A 26167-nucleotide genomic window follows, 5' to 3' on the forward strand; every position below is an offset into this window, starting at 1 on the left:
TAGTTGGATGGTTGGTTGTTTTTTGTTTTTTTTTGTGGTTGTTTTGTTTTTAATAAGAAAACTTATTGTATTCACAAGCTTATGTGGAAGTTTCTTCCTTATGAAGTATTTATGGACATGTTTTATTTATAGAATGCTGTTGCTGTTATATGCCACATATCATGCAGAAGACTGAAAAATAGGAAATAAAGTTTGTATTTTGTAAAATTATAACTCTTAAGACAAACCCATTATGCCTTTCTGAAATTGATAAAGAACATAATAAAGACCAGAACCTGCTCATTTTCTTAAAGAAAAGTCAATTTATCTCAATATTCCTCACTTTTAACAAGAGAGAAATATGCATGTGGAGGACATGAGACAAACCTAACTGCAAAGAACAGATGCTTCGTGTGTTAGTGTTTTAAATTATGAATGATGCATGAATGTTTCTTTTCATTAATGTGTAAATTGCAAGTGAAATTTCACACAAATTTTGTGTGTCCTGTACCCAAATAAAATGACAATTTATAAGGTGATTATTTTATCCCCATAAATACAAACACACACACACACAAACTATACATCGAATTGTGTTCATGACAGTGCCCATGCTTTCAGTAGATTGCACTTTTTTTAAAAGTAGTGGATGCTTTTAACATGACCATATTGAATTTCTGTCTGAGGTGTTGTTGAGAGCACATTCACAGCCTGGTGCAATATTGCATTTACTAGTATGAAAATAAAATTTATTTCCTTCCTTTCAGTTTAAAAATTTGAACCTTCTAATGATCTCTTCAGAATAAAAGGGACCTGGAATTTTCCACAAAGCATCCACTTAAACAACATGAACAGCATCCACAAAGGGTAATATCATTTTATCCTGTGGGGTTGAACTCAATTAGACACTCATCTTAGTAGAGCAGTGATAATAACATCTGTTGGTATCAGATCACTCAATCTGCAGTTGTCATCATGTAAGTACTTTAAAAAATATGAGATATGTCCAAAAATTACAAAGTTTCTATGCATATCTGTAGTTAGTAGCACATTTCAGCACATAGGTAGGTATTTTTCAAAGAAAGTTCAATTATTACACCCAAGGGAATATGCTATTACAGAAAAAAAGAAAAAAAAAAAAAGAAAAAAAAATAAATTAGCAAGAATACACACAATCCTAGTTTTACAGTATTTTAAAAGACTGTAGAGTAGCTCCAGAAAATCCTGAGATGTGTTGAAACATGATTTCATGTGCTGTGCAGTAGATCCTACAGTTTTTTTAATCCTAGGACTTTTACTCTCCTTGCCAACTATCACAGCTCACAACACCGAGTAACACATCTAGAAATAAACAATATACAGAATAATTTGACATGTAGAGCAGAAGTTCCGTTAACTGCAGTACACAAATTATTTAAGTTAAAACAAACAAGCAAACAACAAACTTAATGATTCGTGTAAAGAAAAAGCTATGGAATTGTTGGTCTGGTAAATGGCTGAGATATACTGACTGTTGTCAAGTAAACTGATGAGTGAGAAACAGAAGAATATGTCAGTGTATATGTCCTTGTCTTGTAAGATACAAGCATTTCCATGGCACCCTTCATCCAGGTTTTGCAGTCATGAATTCCTTCCATGACCACTTGCACATACTGGCTTAATATCTTTTTCTTATAAATTGCATGCATGTTATTGTGCAGCTGTTAGAAAACAGTTAAGCTACTGCTATGTCTATTACTCAATTGTAATAGGCTGTCAATTCCCACTTTACCTGAAGAGTACATATTAAGAGATCATAATGACAACTGAATGGTTGTGCTGAAAATAGTGATTATACCTCAGAAAAAAAAAAAAAAAAAAAACCCACAAAAAAAACAAAACAGTAAACTGATGCTTGGATAAGTGAAGAAAAGGAGCAAAAGATGGACTTGTGTATAAAGCCTGAAAAGATGTGTTTTATCAGTGAGGTTTATATATCCACAGAGTTAGCTGGAGTAGAAGTCACAGCCATCTAAATACTGACATGGTACACACATGCTTAAAAGGATGGACCCTAGCCCTGTTTAAGAAAGTTCAGGCGACTCCTAAATTATGAATCATAGCCTAGTATTTCAATGTCCAGCAAGTAGAAAGAAATAATTATTTGTATTTTAAATATTCGTTTATATTTAATATATTCATACATTTGTTGATTAATTTATTTATTTTTAATTCAAAGGGACATTTAGATTCAATAAATGTTAGGAGTGGCAGGCAAAATTCTTCTCTGGTTCTACAGTTGCACAATTTCACATAAGTTTTACAAACTATCTCTACCAGGAAATATTCTGCCACAGAAAAATACTTTTTAAAAAAGCAGTTATTTATTTTAAGGGAAACCATTATCTGTACTAAAATTCAGCAGAACATTTCAGTTTATAACACAATGCATTTCATTTCTGAGATGGGCTCAAGCCAAGCATTCATGCATGGTAAATGCAAAGATAACAAGCAGGACAGCAGACTGATGTACTGCACAGTGTGTATTACCTATGAAAGTGCACAGAACTTGCACTTACTTCATATAATCAGCAGTCTAGGAAAGCAAAGTGCTTTAAAAATCACAGTTCTGAAAATATGAAATTAGAGAGAATGCAGCATTTTGATAAATGGTTATTTGTTAAATGCAATGGCTACAACCAGATGAGATTAAAATGTATCATGCCAGAAATTCCTATCAATATGTTTGTTTTTTTTCCTGTGCTCATTACAAAGAAACTGATATGGTGTAAAGAAAAATAAATAATGATTTTTTTAAAACCCTCATATTTCTCCAGTTACTTTGTACAAGTTCAAAAAAGGCTTAAGATTATCCAGTACCACTACTTCAAAAACGAACAAACAAACAAACAAACAAAAGCTTCTTGAATACAGTGGAGACATCTCATGTCTCTGAAGATCATAACCAGGATGTATAAATTTGGCAAAGAAGTTAAATTCAAATTTGTCATGAATATGCAACAAATTCTTTGCAACATATTTTTACATAAGTTCATGCCAAGCTGACCTCTGAACATGACTAGGAATTTCATTTCAGTTTGAGGTCAATTTAGTTCAAGGTGATAAAGATGAGATAATTTGCTTTGCCACTTTGTAACATGTACTTTTTCTCCAGAATATGCTAATGGAGCTATCGTTTTAATCCTGCAAATGCAGAAATTTTCATCCTTGTAAAATGTCCAGGAAACAAATAATGCACTCAATTTAAGCTTTACATGTAATTTTAAAGATTTTCATGCTGTTTCTCTGCAAAGTGGACATATTCACTTCTTCTTCCAAATATATTCTAGTTAAAGTGTGTATTCATACTTATTGTCATTAATAGGGATTATAATATTCATTAAAAGAAAAACTACTTAACATTAAACAGAAGATAAATTTTTAAGTAATTTTTTCTTAAGAGTCTATACCCTTGCAATGGCATCCTTCATTTTTAACTCTGTGAGTTCTAACCATGTTCTTGGCAATGTTTCTCTACTCTCTCTTTTTGATTTTTCAATTTCTTCTTAAAATCCTGACATGAGTGTTCTCTTCAAAGGATCACATAATGCATGATGTCCAATCTTTTGGCTTGCTGGTGTCACTCTGAGCAAGCATGAGTTGTCTTGAGCCACATATAAAATGTGTGATACAGTTAATGTATACAACTAACAATACTTATTTTACTGATTTAATTAAAACATGAAAATCAGAGAACAACAACAACATAAAAATAGTGGGATATTTCACTCAGTGAACTGTTGCATAAATGTCAGTTTCAGTGAAATGACTGAAACTTTTAGTGAGTTCTCAGGGTGCTCATCAGAAATTTATAATGAATTATAATGACATAAAATGTAAATTCATAAATGTACATACTCCCAAAAAATGATGATGTGAATAAAGCATCATTGTGAAGCAGCAGATATTTCTTTGCTTTTTATGGTATTTCTTGTAAGAGTCTTGCAAAGAGACATGATTGAATTTTTCTTCAAACTGAATATCTGATTGCAGCTCTGTGTGTTCTATTTGAAAATTCACTGGTAAGGTATTTATGTTGACTTAAAATGGAGTCAAAAATAAACAACAAAAAAAATTGATGATTTTTTCAGACATCTTGAAACATGTTCTCAAATTCCTTTATCAAAATGGAAAGCAATTCTGCATGATTTTGCTATTGACAGGACTGTGTTTATCCAGTGCATAAGAATACGTGAAATTTTTATCATAACTTGAACTTGTCGAAACCGAAGTTCCATTTCAAACACTGTTATTGTTTGAAACATAGCACAAGTAAGTTGATTTTCACCTCAAAGGTGCATGCTAAACTCATTTAAATGAGTGGTCAAATTCATAAAAAATAGCTTCATGTGCTGGCACAAATTTTTCTTTTGATTCCATAAAAAATTTGACAATTTCACAAATCTTAAAGTATTTTTAACCTTTTACCCCTATTTAGCTACCTTCTTTTGGAAAAGTAAATTGTATCTCCCTAATCAGCATCCATACTTCTAAAAGACTCCTTGGAACTGGTGATGATCCAATCCTCTGGACCTGATGAAATTCATTGTTTTGATGATAATTTGCATGACATTATCCATTTTTAAAGCTTTTGCAAATAAATTTTCTTTATGTGTGATACAGTAGTATTTAATCAAACATGAGTTGCCAGTGGCAATTGCATCATATTTTGTCTTGTTTTTATTAATCACCAGGATGCCATCAGTAACTATATTATATGTGTTGACAAAGGCTAAAAAAAAAGTCATTTTCATGAAATTTTTACTGCTTCATATAAATCAAAAGTATTGTCTTTCAGTGGCACCATACAAAGCGCTTTTCCAGTGACATTATGTTCATTAGCAATACCTCTAATGAAAAAAGCACTTGAAACTGTATCTGTAGCATCAGCATTTTCATCTATTGCCAAAGCAAAAAAAAAAAAAAATTAGCAGTTTTACTTCTCAGATGTCTGTAGGTAGATGTTCCTGTTTCTTCAGTTTACCTGGTTACAGTCTGGTGAGACTGCAGGTTTGACATACCTGATGAAATGGAAGTGCTAGAGTGAGATATGATATATGGGACTACATGATAAGTACACACACAAGCATCAGGCCCTTTAAATCTCCTTTATCCTAGAAATGTTTATTGATATTAGAAGTCTGCATCATGGTAACTTTGAGATAACTACATGACTCAAAACTTATTCTCTTAAATGTGATGTACTAAGCTTAATCAAAATAAAAATTTACCAAAATCAATCAGCAGAAACAAAAGCTTAAAGAAGTATTGAATTCATACAGGTGAAATAAATGAGTATTTCAGTTATAAATGTGCTTATAAATGTGAGTGAATTGAAACTGTGAAGGCAAAAAAGCCCCTTTCAAATGGCATTTAGGAAGACATAATGTGAATCATAAAATCATAGAATGGCTTGGCTTGGAAGGGACCTTAAGGATCTCCAAGTCCCTAACCCCCTGCCACAGGCAGGGTTGCCAGCTGCTAAATCAAGTAATAGATCAGATTGCTCAGGGCACCATCCATCCTGGCCTTGAAAACCTCCAGGGATGGAGTATCCACGTTCTGGGCAATCAATTCCAGAATCTCACTACTTTCCCAGTAAAACTTCCCAGTGACGTATGTCAATTTTTACGGGCTAGTTTGGCCTGGTTCTGTGACTAGTGGGGTGGAGGGATTCTGCAAATTCCGTGCCTCCATAAAAGACAAACAGGGGACCTTAAAACAATTGAAAACAGAGGCAATGATCTGAGGAGAAACAAACTAATTTACTAAATATGGTATTAGAATGCAAGATAACACACATATCTGATATTATCTCAACACAAATACAACACTTTGTACTTTGCATTGCTGAACCTCATTGGGTTCATAAAGGCCCACCTTATGAGTTTATCAAAGTCCCTCAGGATAGCATCCTTTCCTTCTGCTTTACCAACTTCACCTCTCAGCTTGGTGTCATCAGCAAATTTGCTGAGCGTGCACTCAATCACATAATCTATGTCACTGATAAAGATTTAATAAATAAAAGTATAGTTTGCTCTTGTTTTGATTTGGTATTTCAGTAGTTGAAAGTCTTTAACAAAACTCAAGTCTTTTTTTGATTCAAATTTGAGTTTTGCTGTCTGACCTTTGATCAGCCCTGACTTTATCTACTCTGTAGCAAGAGGTACAGCATGAGAAAGAATAAAAAATTCAGCATCAGAAAAAAAAAAGAAAAAAAAAGAAAAAAAAAGAAAAAAAAAGAAAAAAAAAAAAGAAAAAAAAAAAGGAGTGTGATTGGTATGGTGCCATAGTTTATGTAAGAAAGGAAGAAAAGAAATAAAACAAGTTTTATATTGTGTTTGTTTGCTTTCTGAATGCCCAGGGGAGAAATGGTTTTCATAATGTCTGTACCATTTATACTGGCAATCATCAGACTATGTAAATAGTAAGGTAGCTCAAACAAAGAAGACATAAAACAACTATATTACTCAGTTTGGAGAATGTCAATTTATGAGCTGCAACATCAGCCTTCAAAGATATCTCTGTTTATTTGAAAGACTTACATCTACACAGTGCATTCATCAGTATATTTTTAACATAGAAGTGGGAGAAATCCTTCAAGGACATGGGAAAAATCACCACCAACAAAACTGAGCAGAAAATGTCATATTGCCATTCAAATCCAAGAGAAGTGAAAAGGAAGGCACTATTTTCTCCTAACAATGTAGAGCCTTCTATTCATTTTATCTGATGAGAGACAAGATACAGTCAATAAACAGGCCCCTGCTGCACAAATAAGGACATTCTTGTCTTAACTCAAGACCATTGTTTAACTCAAGAATGACTCAGTCTGTCATGATATTGTAACAGCAGCAATGGCACTCTTATGTATTATAACCTTCTAAGATTCAAGATCTCCAGTTTTATTATGAAAAACATCTGAGATTTCTGCAATAGAATTCCAATTTTGTTCCAAAAACTGAACCCATTTCTCTACATACCTTTAAACTGGCTCTTGAGAAATATTTGTGGGGTCTCAGCAGAGAAAATGTATGAAGGAGCATATAAGGTTTTGCTCCATGTAGTATGAAGAAATAGCTTTGAATATCAGCTTATGACTTTGCTTCTGTTCCAAAACCAGATGGACAGAGTATCAGGCTTTTAAATCATGACTATTTTTCTGTACTTTAAAGGATTCTACTGTCAGTACGACCATCTAAAAATCTCCATTACAAAACACTCACTGTCATTTTTTCACGTGCTTTTGTACAGGGGAAAGCAATGTGCATTTGGTTTTATTAAAATTAATTAAGGAGCTGCTGAGGCATGTAGGTTACTCAGCTGGTGCTCATGCCAGTTCTGAAAGTCTGCTTATTCAAATGAATGCGATTCTCTATTTATTTATAAACTACTGAAAAAATCTATAGAGTATATTCCAAACTGGGATCTAATACTTAAAGTATTATACTGTAATAAAACAAAATGTCACATCAATATATATATTATATATATATATATATATATATATATATATATATATATATATATATAATTTAGTCAAATTAATAGGCAATATAAATATATGTATATATTTAAAATTTCATCTTAAGTTATCACGTGTTAACTTGTTGCTTAATAAAAAGCTCATATTAAGTGTTTGGGCAAAATGCACTCAGTAAAATTCTTTATCAAATACCATATTACATAGTGACTATTTTTTGCACTGTGTGCAGCCAGGAAGAAAGATTTATTTGAGATACACCATTAGGTGTGAAAGTGTGATGTAAAATAAGATGGAGCTCTCTGGGACTAAATTTGTGAAAATATGAAAGACAAATGAAGCAATCTTTAGTGTTGTTTCATTCTCTTCTTGGAAGCTATAAATATCAATAACACGAAAAACAAATCTGTATATCCTTTGAGAGTGATACCTTCTGCAACATCTTTCTGTTTATTTTCAGTTAGCTTACACAGATGACAACAGAGGGAAAATCACAGGACAGAACTCAAGGAAAAGTAACCTTGCTCCAAAACAAGTATAACACAAAGGCATTATTAAGTAGTTCACATGAAGGAGTAAAAATCTATAAAACACCTTGTGAATAAGTGGATAAAGATATATGAGTAGTTCTTACAACACTGGACATAATGAATGATTCACCAAGATACTAGGTTGCTAGGGGAAATTGGGATGAATGCCTACAAAAGAGAATGGGGGAAAGTGTGAAAAGGAAGGCATCTCTGCCTCAGAAAATCAAATTCCAACCAGACAGGAGAGTGAACAGGAGGGTCACAATGTGAAGAAGAATCTACCCTGAAACAAAAAGACTTTATGGTAACAAGTAGTAATTAAATAATAATAATAATAATAATAATAATAATAATAATAATAATAATAATAATAATAATAATAATAATAAAAGAATGCTCACAGTGACTACCAGCACTTTATATTGTCAAAAGATGGAATAAATGCAATGGATTTTACAATCTTGCAAGAATTTGCAAATCCTCAAAGAGTCTGTGAAGCTGGGATTATGAAAATAGGTTCTTTCTGGGTGTAGTCAGCAAGCATAAGCTAAAGGGACTATGATTTTGCTTATAATTCATTATGGATTTCCATAGCAATCCTTGAAGAAAGTTAGTAATACAGAGTGTTTAACATCAATCTTGTTGTTTTTACAGTGTAAGCTTGTAATATTTTCCTTAATAATATTAATGTGAATTTTAATAAGATGTAATCCAATTAAAAGGAATGTATTTAATGTCCTTTCTTTATCTCTCAAATTATGCAAAAGAAATAGAATTTTGAATATTCTGTATAAATTCTAGAAATCAATAAAACAAAATAAAATAAGGACAAAAGTAAAACTATTAGCATACTTCAGGAGAAAAATCATATGAGCTAACAGAAAGGGATAAATATTTTTCTTGGCAACTGTACTGAAAAAGATTCTACATACTGTTGAAAATTACCCTTAGAATGTGAGTCACCTGTATGGGTGACTCGACAAAAGTCATTTTTGCAGGATTCGACGGAGGTGTAAAATGTAAGACACAGATGGCAATTATTCTGCTCTACTTGGCACTGGTGAGATTTCAGTTATGATGCTGTTTTCTTGGCCACTGAACTATAAGAAATATGCACTCAAAACTGTAAGCTGGCGTATGGTAAAAAAAATATATATATATTTAGAGACTTTGTGTATTTCCCACAAAAGAAAAGTAAAAACAACAACAACAAAACAAAACAAACAAACAAACAAAAAACCAGCTTTATTTAATCTTAAATACTGAGAAAAAAGCAGATATCAAACCTCAGATATTTTAGAGTATGCCCTATGTCTACAGAATGAATATGGAGAAAGGACTGTCTCAGTTTCTCAATTGGAATAAGACATTTTTTATATACTTGTCCAAGAAAAGGTTTAATATTATTCAAGAAAGTTTAGACCTATTGAAAAAATATTTCATAGGACAATGCAAGCTGGGATTTTGTGTCTGCAATTATATTTACTGATTCTAATACAAGGGTTAAAATTAAAAGTGAAAGTTTGAAAAAATCAATGTCCAGTTCCAGTGTCCATTCTAGAGAATGTATCTGTCCAGGCTACAACAGCATTTCATTTCTTATAGTAAGGCTGACATAGTGAGCTCCTATAACCATAAGTGTTTTAGAGGCACACACAGCAACATTACTTGTTTTATCATAAAAATAAAATTTCCTGAGTAAATTCAAGCTCTGTTTCCCATCACAACACCCTAGAACTTTCTCCTTGGCAGCCAAATCATAAGCAAATTTCCAAATCTTTGTAAATGTGTTTTACATCCATTCATTCTTTCATTTCTTACACTAATGTAATAGTTTGTTTTATATTTTTGATCATTATTGAATCTCACACTTTTTCAAGCATACAAAGTATCATAGTTATCAAATAAATATAGAGAAAGAAGTATAGGAATAATGCAAGGTTGTGTAGGGCTTGGATCAGCTGGAACTGGACTTGGCAATGGGTAATAAAGGATTTTATAAATATAAAATCTCTGTTTTAGCAGAAACTGAAAAACATGCGTTTTGATCATATCTTGATAATATTGTCTCCAAGGACTATTAAATCGGCATTCTTGAATGCAATATATCATGTACCATAGGTATTTTCTCTTCTATGCTGCAAGGTAGTGAGTGGTTTCCAGTGACTTTCAGATCTTTTCTAATACTCATAATTTTGTGGATCATTCAAAGCGACTATTTTAGCAATTCTGCACCTGTATTCACAGCGGTAGCTGAACAATTTCCTTTCCTGTTTTCACTTATTTTTTTCCACTTCACTCAGTATATTCTTGATGGAACTCTTCCAATTGTCTTTCAAATGAAGTTGCCTTCTTTCTAGGTGGTGCCAAAGATGAAATAATTTTCTTTTTCCATTAACAAATACTTTGTAATACATGTTTGAAACTATAGTTCTTCAATTGACATAGTTCGAGAAAAGCCCATTTGAACATAATTTGGTCTATGCAATCCAGTTTTCTTTAAGGACCATCATACCATTCATTGTTTTTCACTTAATGATAGTAGAATTTGAGAGATTATTTCAGTTGGTTTTTTTGTTTGTTTTTTTTTTGTTTTTTTTTTTTCCCCCTGAACAGTACATTGCTAAAAGGCAGGAAAACTGATGTTTTTTCTTCTTTGTTCCTTTCTTTAGTCACTTGTGAGCCACAAGCATATTTTCTGGTAGGTTAATCATCGAGCATGTCTCAAAGTTAACAGCACTGTCATAATAATAGGGAATATATAATCACCAGTATTGGAATACAAGGATTTATATCTACTGCCATGAGGTCATAGGTGGCAGCCGCATAAAAGAATAGCTAAAAAAATACAGAATGCCATTATGCTTTGATTCTAAATAACTCTATGGTTTATTCCAAAACTGGAATAAAAGAATGGCCTCAGCTGAAAGCTGTGAAAAAAACCCAAACAAACAAACAACAAGGAACTGCTTTTTTTATCACTATTGGAATTGACTTGTTTCACTGAATTGCCTCATCCTCTCATTTGTGCCAGCAGTCTTCTATTTCTGTAAATCAGAAATAATTAAGTGATTTTTGGGATGCATTATCTTCTGAACCAACATAAAGGCACATACAGGTCTATTTTCTAAAAAATTGCAGGGTGTGTTAGCATGTCTGAAATGTGACTGAACAGCAGAAGTCTACAACATCTTGTAGAATTGCAGCAACTTATAGATAGCTACATTTTTATTCACCTCTCATAGATTCCTAAGAAATAGTCCATTGAATTTTTAGATCAGTCAACAAGAAAACTACAGGACTTTATAAACCTCTCCAGTACCAATACTTCAACTATTGTTTCTTTTTTTTTTTTCTTCTTTTTTTTTTTTAATCCTATTATTGACATACCCCTAAACTATCTTTTCTGCAAAATGTGACAGTAAAAAGGTGACTGCCTGCAAGTCAAAACTGTTTCTGCAGGACATGATAGGCTTAATATAGAAATGTCTGAGACTAAGTTGCAGATTATTCAACATGACTTCAAATAATACATGATGAAGTTTGGGGTTAGGAAGCATTGTGTATGGGCTTATGGAAATCAGTGTCAAAATAATCAACAGATATTGAAGGGCTGCAGGGAGAAGTGCTGAGGTATTTACTATCATTACCTTGCAGGAAGAACACTAAATAATCACTGATTGACACCTACTGATATTCTATTTAACAGACATTTGAGATCAAGGATATGTGTAATGTGCTATATTGTGTTAGCTGAAATGGAAATATACAAATGTTTAAAAAGTTAGCTGAAGACAAACAAAACTGTCACTTAAATATGGGGTGCCAGGAACTGCCCAACAGTTGATTCATATTCAGTTTGAAGAGCAGCATCAGTATTACCATATGACATGGTCCAACAGTATTATGAAATAATCATAAAAAAAGCCCATAACATGGAGAAAACAAGGAAATGTGCTTGGGTTCCAAAAGTCACGAAAAGAAAGTTCACTGTGTCCATTTTGATGCCTGAAATCTCAAGAATGAATGCAGACTAAGGCAGATGAGTCATCAGATCTGCTGCTGTCATGCCAACACCTCCTCCTGGTAATTGTGTAACTACCTCAGAAGAGAAGTCCCAGTGGCAGTACAAGACACCTAATTGTACACTGTTATCATATTGCCTTTATTCAGACTGCCTGCCAAATAAACTGAATATTTGTTAATGGATTTTTAAAATCCATCTGGCTTTCAGCACCTCAGTTGGTGTCTTGCAGCAGCTTCTTTTGCCTCTGATAATAGGTTAATAGATTGCCATATCTCATTACATAGAGTCATAGAGAGAAAATAAACATTATATAAGTGGCTATTATATATAATAAAGCAGAAATGCGTAATTTCTGTATGTGATGTAACACAAAGGTAGAGCCAATTGCAGAAGTTTTTCTTTGGAAGAAATTTTTATGTGGCACTTTCCTTCTTCAGTGCTATTCTAATGTGTAGAGTAGCAACAGACTCTGTTAAAAATAAAATAAAATATCAGCAATTGGTATTTGTGGAAGATTAACTGATTTCTTGGAATGTCTCAATACAGAACACAAAAACTATTCTTCATGGAGACATTACACTCAAAATCTTCTTTAAGGGTGAAGAGAAACTGTATGTTATGTATAAAGCAAGTATAATTGAAAATGTAGGAGTCTATGATTTTTATTATAGAATCATTGATCATCCCAAGTTGTAAGGGACCCTTAATGACAATTGAGTACAACTTCTGGCTCCTCATAGGAACATCCAAAATTTAAACTCATACTGGATAAGAGTTGTCCAAACATTCCCTGAACTCCAGCAACTTGGGACCATGACCACTGCCCTGGGGACTCTGTTTCATGCCCACTACCTTCTGGCGAACATTTTCCTAACACCCAACCTGATCCTTCCTTGATGCAGTTTCTTGCCATTTTCTTGAGTTGCTATCACTGATCATTAGAGAAAAGAGAACAGTAGATTAATCCAGATATACTTATTACACCAAAAGAAGTAAAAAAGAAGTACTACATAGAAAAAAATTCAATAGAAGAAGAGGAAGAAGAAGAGAAAAAGGAAGAGGAAGGAACACTAGTTACGACCCCTTTTTCTGGTGTTATGCTTACCTTGTTCCTGCACGTCATGGTCCTGAGCTTGGTGGCTTCATGCACACAGTGGTGGGAAAGTGTGTTACAGACCATCACCAGCATCCTGGGTCCTTAACTTGATGCTCACATTGTTGACTTAAGACCCACCTGGGGTAATTTTGTGCTGCTGATAACATGCTTTTGTGTCTTTTATATTTCTCCTTTGTTTTGCAGTCCCATATTCAAATTTATTGTATACATTATTATGATGTATTGTATATAAATTGTACATTATGACTTTTACGTAAATTAAATATAATTTATGTTTTCTGTTTGTTATTCTTACAATGAGATTTGCTTAACTCCGTTGCTTTAACTGACTGTAGGTGAGTGATTTATAGCCTTGGGATCTCCAGGCTCATGCTACATCCCTTATCTTTCTGTGCTCCTCTGTGCCTCATCTTGTGCCTCTGCATATCAAGTCTTCTGTTACTGTACCAGGTCTACATTTCTCTGTACTACATCATTAGAAGTATAAATATATCAAACTACATGGATTTACTGCTTATTACTTATAGAAAACTATGATTTTAATAAAACAAAAGTAAAGCAGAGGTAGACAACTTGTCAATTAGAAAAATTACTTTCACAAAGAAATCAAGTAAAACAAAGCCACAAGCAGGTCAAGAAATGTTCGTGCAGAGCAAGCCTGATAAGCCTCAGTCCTGATGACTTCAAAACATAATAAAAAGTTTATTGTCTATTTCTAGCAATGGCATTATGGCCCTGTATTCTGTACAGAATTTTATTCTACTCTCTGCTTATTGTTTATTTCTGTTTCTACCCATCTGGCAAATCTATAGTATCTGATCCTTTTTTTTTTTTTTTTTTTTTTTTTCCTCATGAATCATACATTGAGTAGGAGTACCAGTTTGCAGAAAGAATGTCATACTGTGTAAGTATTTGTTTTTATCAACAAAGCCTATGGGTGTAACAATGTCAATCCAACATTCATTTTGTTTGGTAGCACACTTTTAAAGCTGTGTGCCATATGTTCCCTTCCGTTAAAGAGACAGTCAAAATCTACTAATTCAATGCAAATACAGAGAGAGTACAATCATAGTAAGCTTGCAAAATGAAGCAAGTAACACCAGGTGAGATGACCCGGAATACATTATAGCCTTACCAGTATTTGTCCCATGGTAACAGATCCTGCTAGCTTATCTGAAGAGCAAAAAGTGAATAGCTGAAGGAAAAAGGCATAAAATGTCACCTCAGAAAGTAGAGCATGTTGTGTAGGCTTTACTGCCAGTACTGGATAGACAGGAGGTTAGAACTTTGTCATAGTGCTAACCAAACAGCACTGAAGTTCCTGTTCTTCATTTCATTGAGTATTGTTCCAACTATGTGACCCTTCAGCTTTAGGTCTTTTATTTAAGAACAGTCCTTCAATGGAATTCCTAGAAGATTCACTGCAGGATTTCTTAGTTTGGTCAAACTTCAATTTTAATTCAAAGAAGTATGGAAATCTGTATGTACTTTCAGAGAAACTTCATTGAAACTGTTCAATAAGATACACTGGGAATTTATTCCTAATATACAACCTAAATCTTCATTATTTATATGAGCTATACAGGTTTGTTATATTATTGGATTATTGTTGTTTATTTTTTGGTTTTTTTATTGCTAATTTTTTTGTTGTTGTTGTTGATGATGAAATCATCACCAAGATGATAATTCCATTTTACATTCTCTAAAACTGTAACCATAACTTTTTTCTTATCAAGACACTACAAACAAAATTTGTCCTTTGTTTCTTACAAATCCCAGACTCTTTTTATATTACCATGTTATTGTAGGCAATTTTAGTGGAGGATATAACATTGGTAATACATAAAATTAAATAATATTCTACAAAAAAATATCATCAATGTTTAGCAGAATTAAGTCAGCTTCCTACTGTCTTACACATGATTACTTCTCTCCATGTTCATTACTTCCCTCCTGTAAAGAGTTATTTTCACAGAAAAAAAAAACAAAAACAAAAAAACCAAACAAAACAAAACAAAACAAAACAAACTACTCACGTAACATGGTTTAAATCAAATCAGGAATGAAGTAGTTCATTTTTTGACAAATAACAGAAAGTTAACAACTTCTTCGAAACACAGAATAGTCAGAGTTGAAAAGGATTGCGATGATCATTCAGTTTCAACTCCCCTGCTATGTGCAGGGTTGCCAGTCACCTGACCAGGCTGCCCAAAGCCACATCCAGCCTGGCTTTGAATGTCTCCAGGAATGGGGCATACACAACCTCCTTGCACAATATGTTCCAGTGTGTCACCACCCTCTGTGTGAAAAACTTCCTTCTAAGTGATGCATTCAGAACCAGTATCAATAAACATCAGATAAAGCATAATGTGAGTGTAGAGGAAATGCTTAGTCACAGCTTGAAACAACGATTGAGAACCTGGGAGGAAAGCAGGGCCAACACAGGGGACCTCAACTGCAAGCATTGCACCTGAATGACAGGAAGGTATGGAGCCAGGACCCACCATTTCACAGATCTCATTTAAGTGTTGACAGTGGAAATAAGGTTATCTTGTTGGAGTTATCTCTATACCTGAAGCTTCCAATGGTAAATAGTTTCTATGGTTGCATTTGAGCAAACTCTTGTTGCAGCTTAGGACCTTGTTACTCTGCTGTCATTGCTGCACTTTCAATTGCACTACAATGAAAAACTTATAAGATGTAGGTATCTATCTATAAAAATCTAAATGACTGATAGGTAACACCAAAAGTTCAGAACACCTTCTCAATACAACACTTTATGAGTTATGTGCATACTCACTGTCTTCCACAAGATATGTGGGCTACAAGCATGTTTGCATGGGTCCTTTAGCCTTACATGTGCAAGTCTCTCTCCTTGTAAGCATCTAAGGCACACATGCTGATGGCAAACTCCCCTCTGAGGCCGCATACATCTTCACGATGTGTACCCCTGTCTGCTGCTCTCCACATTGTCGCTTCAGAGTCTGATGCCACTCCTTCCAGCCTCCCTGCAGGAGGCTGCTGGTGCAGCCTTGGCAAGGGAGACTGGATGCATCAAGTTTCTGTTTTGCTCCTCTGTCTGCCATCACTCCCTCTGCTCTAAAAGTCCCCAACACACATATTAGATACACATGTATACTGAAATATTGAACATTTCAGTACAATAATTATATTTTATCTTAATTTTAGTAGAGTATGACAGGGTCAATGCGCATTTTGACCCTGCCCTACATCCTACCTTAGTGAATGAGGAGGCATAGCTTGCTTAGTGTCATCTGCTGTTTTTATATAAAGCCTCCAAAGTACTCTCTCTGAAATGATTAATTGGGAAATATTAACCAAGGGCCTTCTTTTTTTTTTTTTTTTTTTTTTTCCCAACCAAATGGGTAGCCTTCTACAATTAGTTTTACTTCTAGCTCTAATTTCCACAGTTTGAAGCCATTATCAGATAATATCCTATATATTTTCTATATTTGCATCTATGCAGTTTTCCACAGAATTTTTTTATCCAAAGCATAAATTTGCTGCAATGCTATATTTGCAAAAAGTGCATAAAACAATTTTCAGTGAAATAACTGACTGATCAGAAAATGAATATTTTCTTTGGGCTCTGACAGTATCAGTGTATCAATTAGAAGAGTCTTTCTCTAGCAGAAAATCTCATTACTGGATTCTCTAATATTTTTCCATAAATCATTGAGCACAGTAGCTGCCTATAGGAAAGTAGAGATTGAGTCTCATTAAAGTGCTTGTTAAGAAAGATGGACAGGGTATAATTGTTTTCCTTCAGGTTTTTTGAGTAATAAAATCTCTCTAGATCATATTTCTTTTAAAAATTTCAAACTCTGAGAAATCGACTTGCCATAATTTTTCGTCCTAATTAGTAGTTTGGGGATATTAAAGAGTTTCTGAGTCAAACAAGTATTTCTTTTTAAGTTACTGAATGAAATTGGTAAATAATGTCTATTGAGAAATTGCATGAACACAGTAAACTCTATAAAATGATGGTGTAAATACACAAGCATAAATGCATTAGTGCTACATTATCATTCAGACTTTATTATTCTAATGTTAATTTTTTATAACTCAACTGAACAATAAACTGAAGCTAATAGCTAGGTTATGAATTGAAAAGTAACTTTTCAGAATACTTTATAAAGTAAGACTTTTTCAAACTAGCATCAATGACAATAAGAAGTTCTGATAAATTCACTTGTTGATGTTCAATGCAGTACAGAAAAACATAGATAAAGGTATAGCCTTCACTTAAGCAAGAAAAACTATACAACATACAGACGGCCTGTTCCTGGATTGAACTGCTAGTATATTAGACATACTCATATCAAGAATGAATAGTTCTCATGTTTCAACAGACAATGCCTGCAATTGCTGTGTGCATAATTCCTTGCCCCTAAAAAACATAAGGCTTATTTTACAAAAAAACAGTCTAAAATTTAAATAATACTCAAGTGTATCTATTTGTAAAGTCTTCTGATGTGTCTGTCTATGTAGATAGATACAGATATGGTGACGTATTTTTACTGTTTTTAACTTCTAAATGTCAGCTACGTACTGGGAAAAAAATATCAGAGAAGAAAGGTAAATCAACTGTAAGAATAAGAGGTGAATAATAATGTGTTACATCCCATGAATTATCCTAGATTAGCAGTAAATTATTCTAATAAAATTTCCCACTCATTACATATGTGTGAGATGATTAGAAACAGTATGATGTTAAAGAAGTTATCCTTTTTTATTTTAATGTATTTTTTTGTTACAATCTTTTAAGTACCACTACTATTAACTCTTTCACCTCCAAGATAATTAAATCTGACTGTTAATTATGTCCTTGGTTGATTACTGCTAGATTAATAATAATCTGCAAGATTAGTTGATTATTACTTAAGGACAATAAAAGTTGCAAAGATATTCACTGAATGAATTCACAGAATTCTAGGGGCTGGAAGTGAACTCTGGAGATCACTGAGTCCAACCCCTAATTCAAGAGAAAGAGATATCATCCACCCAGATACTTCCGTTTCCTAACTTGAAAAGCAAAATACCAGGGAAAAAATCAAGGTGTAGATATCATTCTTTTGTTTCAATGTAACAAAATGAGATGTGGATCAATTGATGTATTTTATCATGTTGAAATACATACTAAATCATTAATTGTACATTCTTGTTTCTTTCTGGTACATTACACAATGGTGCAACAGACTGCAAATTACACTATGTATTTGCAACACATACTAAAAAGCTGAGGCTTGGGCTCAGGTTTTAACTGAGATGTTATGTAAATAAAAGTAGATAGATTTGGCAAAAGGAAAATTAAGTTTAATTTGATCAAGAATATCTATCTGTAATAATATTTCTAATGTGTAGAGAAAAGAAGGTGGGGAAAAGATCAAAATTTGGTAACAATGCATTTTAAAAATTGGCCTTTACATTTGATGTAAAGTGGGCTTTGGCCTGACCTTTCAGAGATTCTTCCATTCTTCTTGGATGTGTAAGTTTTCTATGCAGTTTAGTGCAGTTTAAGCAGCTGTTACCTCATCTAGTCTGATTTTAGTTTACAGCTTATTTCATTGTGGAGTCATATATATATATATGTTGATCATTGCAATAGTGTTCAGAAGGTAAAGCATAATTGCCAAACAAATTTTATCAGTCCATTTTTTATTTTTATTTTTTTATTTATTTCTAGTCAGGGCGGGCGGTGGGCAGGGGGAATGAATAATTAATATCTGGACACATTACCCATTTACTAGTAACAGTTTTAAGATGACCTGTGTTGTTGCAATGATAATTCTCAGATGAGTATGACAATTAACAATGTGGTATTCTACTAACTTTTATATTATTCATTTAGAACTTTACTGAATGCAAATTATTTGTCTCACTTTGTGTTTTTATAAAACTTGGGTCACCTACCTGCAGCATCTGATGCACAAACTCAGATGTGAATGATCCAAATAGTTTATTACAAATTCTCACATTATTTATATACTTTCACAAGTTTTCTTTTTCTAGCTTTCCCATTCGCCCCCACAATTTTCCCAACCACATTTACACATAAACAGAGTATTCCAAAAACAGTCTTCAGCCGTTCATGTGGGTGCTTATCCAGTCAGAGCTGCAAGCCATTCTTTGTTCTTCTGGAGGTGTTCTTTGCTCTCATGCTGTTTATCTTTCCCCACAGCTGCTGCTCTGTACAGTCCTTCTTGTATTCCCACACTACCATAGACTCTAAGTGGATTTTGTGTTATGTGATTTTAAAAATTTATTTTATTTATTATCATTATTATATTTATTATTATATTTATTATTATATTTATTTTATTTTCAGTAAGCATAAGACACTCAGAAAGGAAGCTGGAAAACTTTCCTCATTGGTATGATCAAAAATATTTGGTTGAACTTTGTGTTAATTCTGTATTCAACTGCAGAATAATTTACCCAAGAAGCATCCTCAGAGAAATTCATTTGTCAAGGCATATATTTTACTTCTTTCACTGATGTATTTGAAAATTCTGTTGCTTGGTGGTCCTGAAAATTTTGAAGTATGGTTTAGTTTTTCTGTTCCTCCCTCTCTCCATCCTTTCTACTGCCACAAAGTGTTAGAATGCAATGTCCTCATCACCATGTATGCTAAATCCTAAGACAAGTAGTTGTTCATAGGTGCCCACGAGAGGTTTTTCCCTATTCAACATTTGTGGATAGATACTGTTGTAATTTCCCTCTCAGGCAAGCTACTTATGAATAAACATTCTGAAGACTGATTGTTCAGAGATTTTGTTTTAATTTACAAAATAAATTTTTCTCACTTGGGAGAAAATTGGGAAGTGGATTTTATGTTCTCAATTAGACTTTATGTGAGAGATGGAACTGAGGATCTCTCTGTAGTTGAAGAAGTGTTCTTCCTCTTTCTGAAGCCCACAATTTCATCACAGTCTGGTTTTGCCATGCCATGCAGAGTAATTTCTAAACTGAGAGAGCTCTCCTTCTCTAAGTCACTCTGGAGTTAAACCTGCCCCTAGTTTGAATAATTACATTATATTTTTCTTAGCACATGTTTCCAAGAGTAATTTAATCTTTAAAAATTCTGACTGATAAACAATTAAAACAGATTCACAGTTTTCTAGAAAGAGCAAAATGTAAAAACATTCTCAGACATAGAGTAATCCAAACAAAGCTCCAAGCAGAGTAGGAAATCCATGTCTGCTATCCACTGACACTAAATACAAGAAGAAAGGAAATGTTTCATTCTGGAAGTTCACAGCTCACATACCACTGTCTATGTGAAAACCAATTATTTGAACGTTATCCAGTATTAAACTCATTTGGGGTAAATGGCTTTGTAACAGTATAATGTATTAATGTACCAAGTGAATAGTTCACTTATAAAACATGATGATGCAGCAAGTATAATTGGAATCACCTGATGGATATCAAGTAAGCTCTGTTCTACATGTGCTTTCTATTCAAATTTCACATGAAGATATCCTCAGGCACCACTATTTAGTGTATAATTCATTTTGCGACAGCAAATTCAAAAAGAAGAGAAAAAAGCTGTGATGCTGAACATTCATCTGTGACGATGAATGTTGTGCATATTAGAGATATTTACCACTATGATGAATTTGTCAAGGGATATGGAAGTGTGTCTTCTTGATCTGACAGCACATTTTTAAATTTAATGACAGTCTCTATGGTATTTTTTCTCAGAAGATAAATAAAGCTAAAATCATAAATATCATGTCAGCCAATAAGAATATGATTCATTTCTCTCTGAGACTGTCTGAGCACTTTGGGAGTATACTACTCTCTGATGCTAAATCTTACTGGAAACTTGTTGTAAACGGAAGCACAAAGTGATACATCATAGAGAGATGACCAGCAAAATCTACAGAACTGAGCTGAAAAACATCTGATAGAGCTTCTGAGTGAGAAGGTTATATATGTCATTTACTGAAATGCATTTTTCTATAATTTTTTCAAGATTTTTTTTATTCTCCTTTTCTTTATATTTTTTTTTCATTATTCTTAACAATTGTGAGCACAAAATATTTATTCTTCAAACTAGATAGGGACTTAAATGGGTTATAATGTAAAGGCTGAAGTTTTCAATGCCTCTTTTACATTTGTCTTTAAAAGTCAGACCAGTTTTCCTCAGGGTACATGGGGAGCAGAATAACTCCCTGCATAATGCTTATTATTGCTTTCTACAACTACCTGAAGGGAGGTTGTGGCCTCTACTATTACCTGAAGGGAGATGGGAGTAAGCCTTTTCTCCCACGTAACTAATAAGAGGACTAGAGGAAATGGTTTCAAGTTGTGCCAGGGGAGAATTATGTTGAACATTAGGAAAAACTTCTCTGAAAGTGTTGTCGGATGCTGGAATGGCTTGCCCAGGGAGGTGGTGGAGTCACCATCCCTGGAGGTGTTCAAGAAATGTTTTGATGGAGGAAAATAGTTTAGTGGGAAATACTGTTGATAGGTGAATAGTTGGACTGGATGATCTTGAAGGTATTTTCCAAACTTAGTGATTCATGATCCTATGAAACAAATCTCTTGTGATGATTTTGGTTACTATTTTGGAATGAATTTTGGTTACTATTAGCTGTCTGGCAAAGAAGGGGAAAAAAAGAAATAGAAAAAGAAAAAAAAAAAAAGGTTAGGCTATACAAACTTGATCATAAATTTCATGTTTAACTTAAATTACATAAAAGTAATATTTGCTATGTCAATTTAAACACCTGACTAAATTACGTCTCAGAGTATAGGAGGCAACAGGATACATTAAGTGTGAAGATAGGCAGATAGAACAGGAAGAGATCGGAAAGATAAGAGCTGAAAAGATAGAGTTTAAATATATAGATAGATATGATGATGTTAGAACAGGGAGGGGGGAAAATACATTAAATCTGGTCAGGTTATATATTTTTTTTAATTATGTAACTACTTAAATCAGAGTGCCAGAGACATCTAAGTAACATCAAGAATAATTAATGTCCCAAACTCTCGGGAATCAGTGCTGCTGACATTTCATATTCTAAGACAATGTTACCCCCTATCAGCATCACTCAGAATCACAAAAACAGGAAGTGCTACCTCAAGAGATGGTTTCTGTCAGATTTTTCTGTAACTGAAAAAAAAAAAAAAAAAGTCCATTTAGAAAATAAGGAAGACAGAGAAGCAAGCATCGGAAGTAAAAAATTGCAGTGGAGAACGGCTTAGAGAGAATGAAACTGAATGTCCTTGTTCCAGAACTGAAAGCAGAAAATGGGAGGTCTGTGAGGCCTCCATGCTCTGTGAATATGGATTAGTACAGATCTGTGGCACTCTGTAAAAAGTAGATTTAGAGAAAATAATGGTAATAATGAGGCTTTTAATGGTAATCTACAGGAAACAGGTAGGGGACTTAACAGGAGCAGATTATTGTTTTTTTTATTTATTTATTTTTTTTATCAGAGCAATTGATATACTTGAAAAAAACATACCAGCTTCTGCTTTACAGAATTAAAATACTTCACAAAACTCATTGCCTGTCTCTAGACCTGCTCCAGCTCTGTGCTGAGGAGAACAAAACTCAACACAGTACTCGAGGTGAAGCCTCACCAATGCCGAGTACAGGAGCAGGATTACCTCCATAGTCCTGCTCACCACACCAACCCTCATACAAGCCAGGACGACACTGGCCTTCTTGGTCACCTGGCACACTGCTGTCTCATATTCATCCAACTGTCCATCAGTACACCAAGGTCCCTTTCCATCAGGCAGCTTTCCAGCCGCACTTCCCCAAGCCTGTTGGGTTGTCTGGCATTATTGTGACCAAACCTAATGTTTGGCTCTATTGAAACTCATGCAGTTAATACATGTTATCAGCAAGTATTGCATAGAGTCGAGTATGCAGTGGAAGTGGTTGCAGTTCCAGCACAGCCAGCTGCTGGTATAGTGCAAGTGTTAAAACCTTACAACATCATTAGATGCCCAAGGTAAAACTCTCAAATAGGCAAAATTATCTTAGTTTATGAATACAATACAATGAAAAGGAACTGATGACTAACAGCAGTAAAATGATATTATAAGTTATAAAAACACGCCCTTCAAAAGAATTAAATGTGACAATCTGTTTATAGAAACAGATCAGATCCACTGCAAAACTGGACTATTTTTTGTATTTCTGAAGTATATAGTATCATTTTTGTCAGCCTGTGCTCAGCTCCAACCTTTGGAATTAGTGATTATAAGTAAACTGCATAATAAAAGAAAGTAGATGTGATGTTCACTTGAAGATTGCTGTAAATATATACCTTAGAATATTTTCCCTGACCTTCTTTGACATCATTTTTTTTCAAAAATTATCCTAGAAATAAGTATTTAATTCTTTGTTTTCTGCTAATTCTAGGCTGGGTGTTTATTTTAAAATTCTTCACATTTAATATTTTAACTTCCTACATATTATTCTTGACATTTTATTTACTTTTGTATAGCTACTGATGGATTCATTTTAAATCTGGGTGCAGATATAAACAGAAATATGTCTACATTTATGCAATTTGCATACTTCAGAATTTGGGTCGTTATTAGAAAACATAATAGCATAAACACATTTAGCCTAAATATGTGTGTCACCTAACTTTATATATACTGTGCTAATATACATCTGTCTTATAATACAAAGGCCTTGAAATAAATTGGCGTCACATAAGACATGACACATTGTTTGTAAAACAAAAATATACAGAATAATGGCATTCTACAGGTGAGTATGACATAGAAAAAAAACAGGGTTTTACAACACAACAGGGGGAAAAAAAAAGACGATCCTAGTATCATAACTCCTTTCGGGTAGAGTTATTCTTCCAAGAGTGGTGTAGTTGAACGTAGATCAAATATGGGTAGACATTTAATGTTACTCACATAAAAACATACTGACTTATAATTTTTGCTAAGGGTAAATATAATAATGACATCAAAATAATAAAATTTTGTCTTTGATGGCTCTGTAGTACCTTCTGAACTTACAGTATGGTTTGATAGTGTAAGAATTTTATCAGGGAATTTATCAGCTAGATCTAAATACAATGTAAGGTGATCTATTTTAATTTTATTTTGAAAGTATAAATTCTATCTTGCGTTTAAGTAGTCCAGCTGAAAATATTTTGGTTTTATGTAATGCTGAAAGAAAATTTAATGATCACATTTGATATTATTATGGATGAATCTGTATAACTGCAAGTTTAAATCTGTCAGTCCTGCACTAATGAGACGAAGACTATTTGCAATGAAGATGCCGTTAAAAGCAAAATGAGTGCCACAATGGTCTTTTAGTTCTAATTGTATTGTGCTGACATTTGGGTAATTATCTGCTGTTCACTATAATTTTATCTTTCAAAGATCACTCAAAGAAATTTCAGAGTAAATTGAGGTAGCTATCTGTTTTCAGATGTATTTGATCACTTTATTTTACCCTAGTCTCAGAATTTAGTTAGACAGGTCTGAAACTCAATATTTATCATAATCTGCTTCGTTTGCTCAGTCCCCATGAGGCAATACCAATTAGAATTTTATCAAAGTCATCCTTACAGCAATAATGATAATCCTTTAGCATTTATCTGGATTAGGTCTCTGTTTTATTCTACTAATGAATACTCTAGAGGGGCCTGGGCAATTTTACTGAACAAATTAACCTTAGAGTATAACCATTTAAAGTTTTCATTATACTGGACACCTGCAAAGTGTACTGGGTTTAAATGCAATTTAATAGACCTTTCTAGGCCTGTTTTAAAGAATACTAAAGAAAGTATGAATACAATTATATTTAAAATATAATAGCAATAAAGTTTTTAAAGTGTTTTCAATAAATATCAGATGTGCTAAGTTTTAAATATCAGTTTTGAAGTGCATTAAACAAATTCAAGTAATTCCTGCTTCTGAAATTTGAAATCCAAAGTTTGGAAATACTGATATTTGAAATCTGTTATCTTTCAGAAATGAACTTTTTTTTCTGTTCCACTCTTCTATGCATGATGCTGAAGATGAATATCCTAGAAACCATACACATTTTTTCATATTCCAAAACTCCTATTATAAAAAATATCCTGGCCACCAGGTCAAGAGATAAGGGCCCTGCATTATGGGAGAGAAAGGGATTTCACAGAAACTGGGATAGGGGCAGTGAAAAGATAGTTTGTGTAGAAGATGTTATAAGAATGAGGATTGCAGACACTGGGTCTAGAATAACAAGGGGGATGAAGTCCATAAAGATAAGGGTGCAAAAAACAGCTCTGGGTGCGAAAACAACCGAAGGACAGTGAGATGATTAGATGTCCACAGGGCACACTGGAACTGGTTTTGGGGGTGCCCCTCCTGCAGGGTGAAAAGTTTACAGGGAGGATGACTACAGAGTCTTCATGAGGAAGACAATGAGCCTTCATTCCATGACCACCCCAATGACTCACTACACACACACAAGGGGGGAGGGACCTCATGCTAACGGTGTCTTGGGAATGCAATGAATATGTATCTGAATTCTAGCAAATTACTGATTATGTATTAGTTCAGCCTATATCTATTGCACTCTTTCTCCTAATAATGTGCAAGTTAGGTGGAGCTATCCCCCTTGCACCAGGGTGTATACACATCACTGATAAAACACCCCTATTTTATAACTACTTTGTGGTTATAGAGTTTGATTTCCACACATCAGGAGGGCTGGTCTCTATGATCTCTGGAGGTCCCTGGAGGTCCCGTCTAGCCCCTACAGTTCTGTGATTCAACTCTGAAACAGACCTACATTGGAAAAGGACCTGGTCAGAGAAAGCAGAAAAGCAGAGGTAAATTGAGAAGTTAATTGGTATTCTTTTTTCTAACTACAAGGTCTCCTCTGAAAAGGATACTTCCTATTCTATTACATCAGCCCGCAATTCCAGAGAAACGTGTTGATAGTATGGCAGTAGATGGTGACTGTTCCCACCAGTATTCCA

Source organism: Coturnix japonica, chromosome 4, assembly GCF_054131305.1.
Source record: "Coturnix japonica strain WE chromosome 4, WE-NBRP24, whole genome shotgun sequence".
Taxonomy (NCBI): domain Eukaryota; kingdom Metazoa; phylum Chordata; class Aves; order Galliformes; family Phasianidae; genus Coturnix; species Coturnix japonica.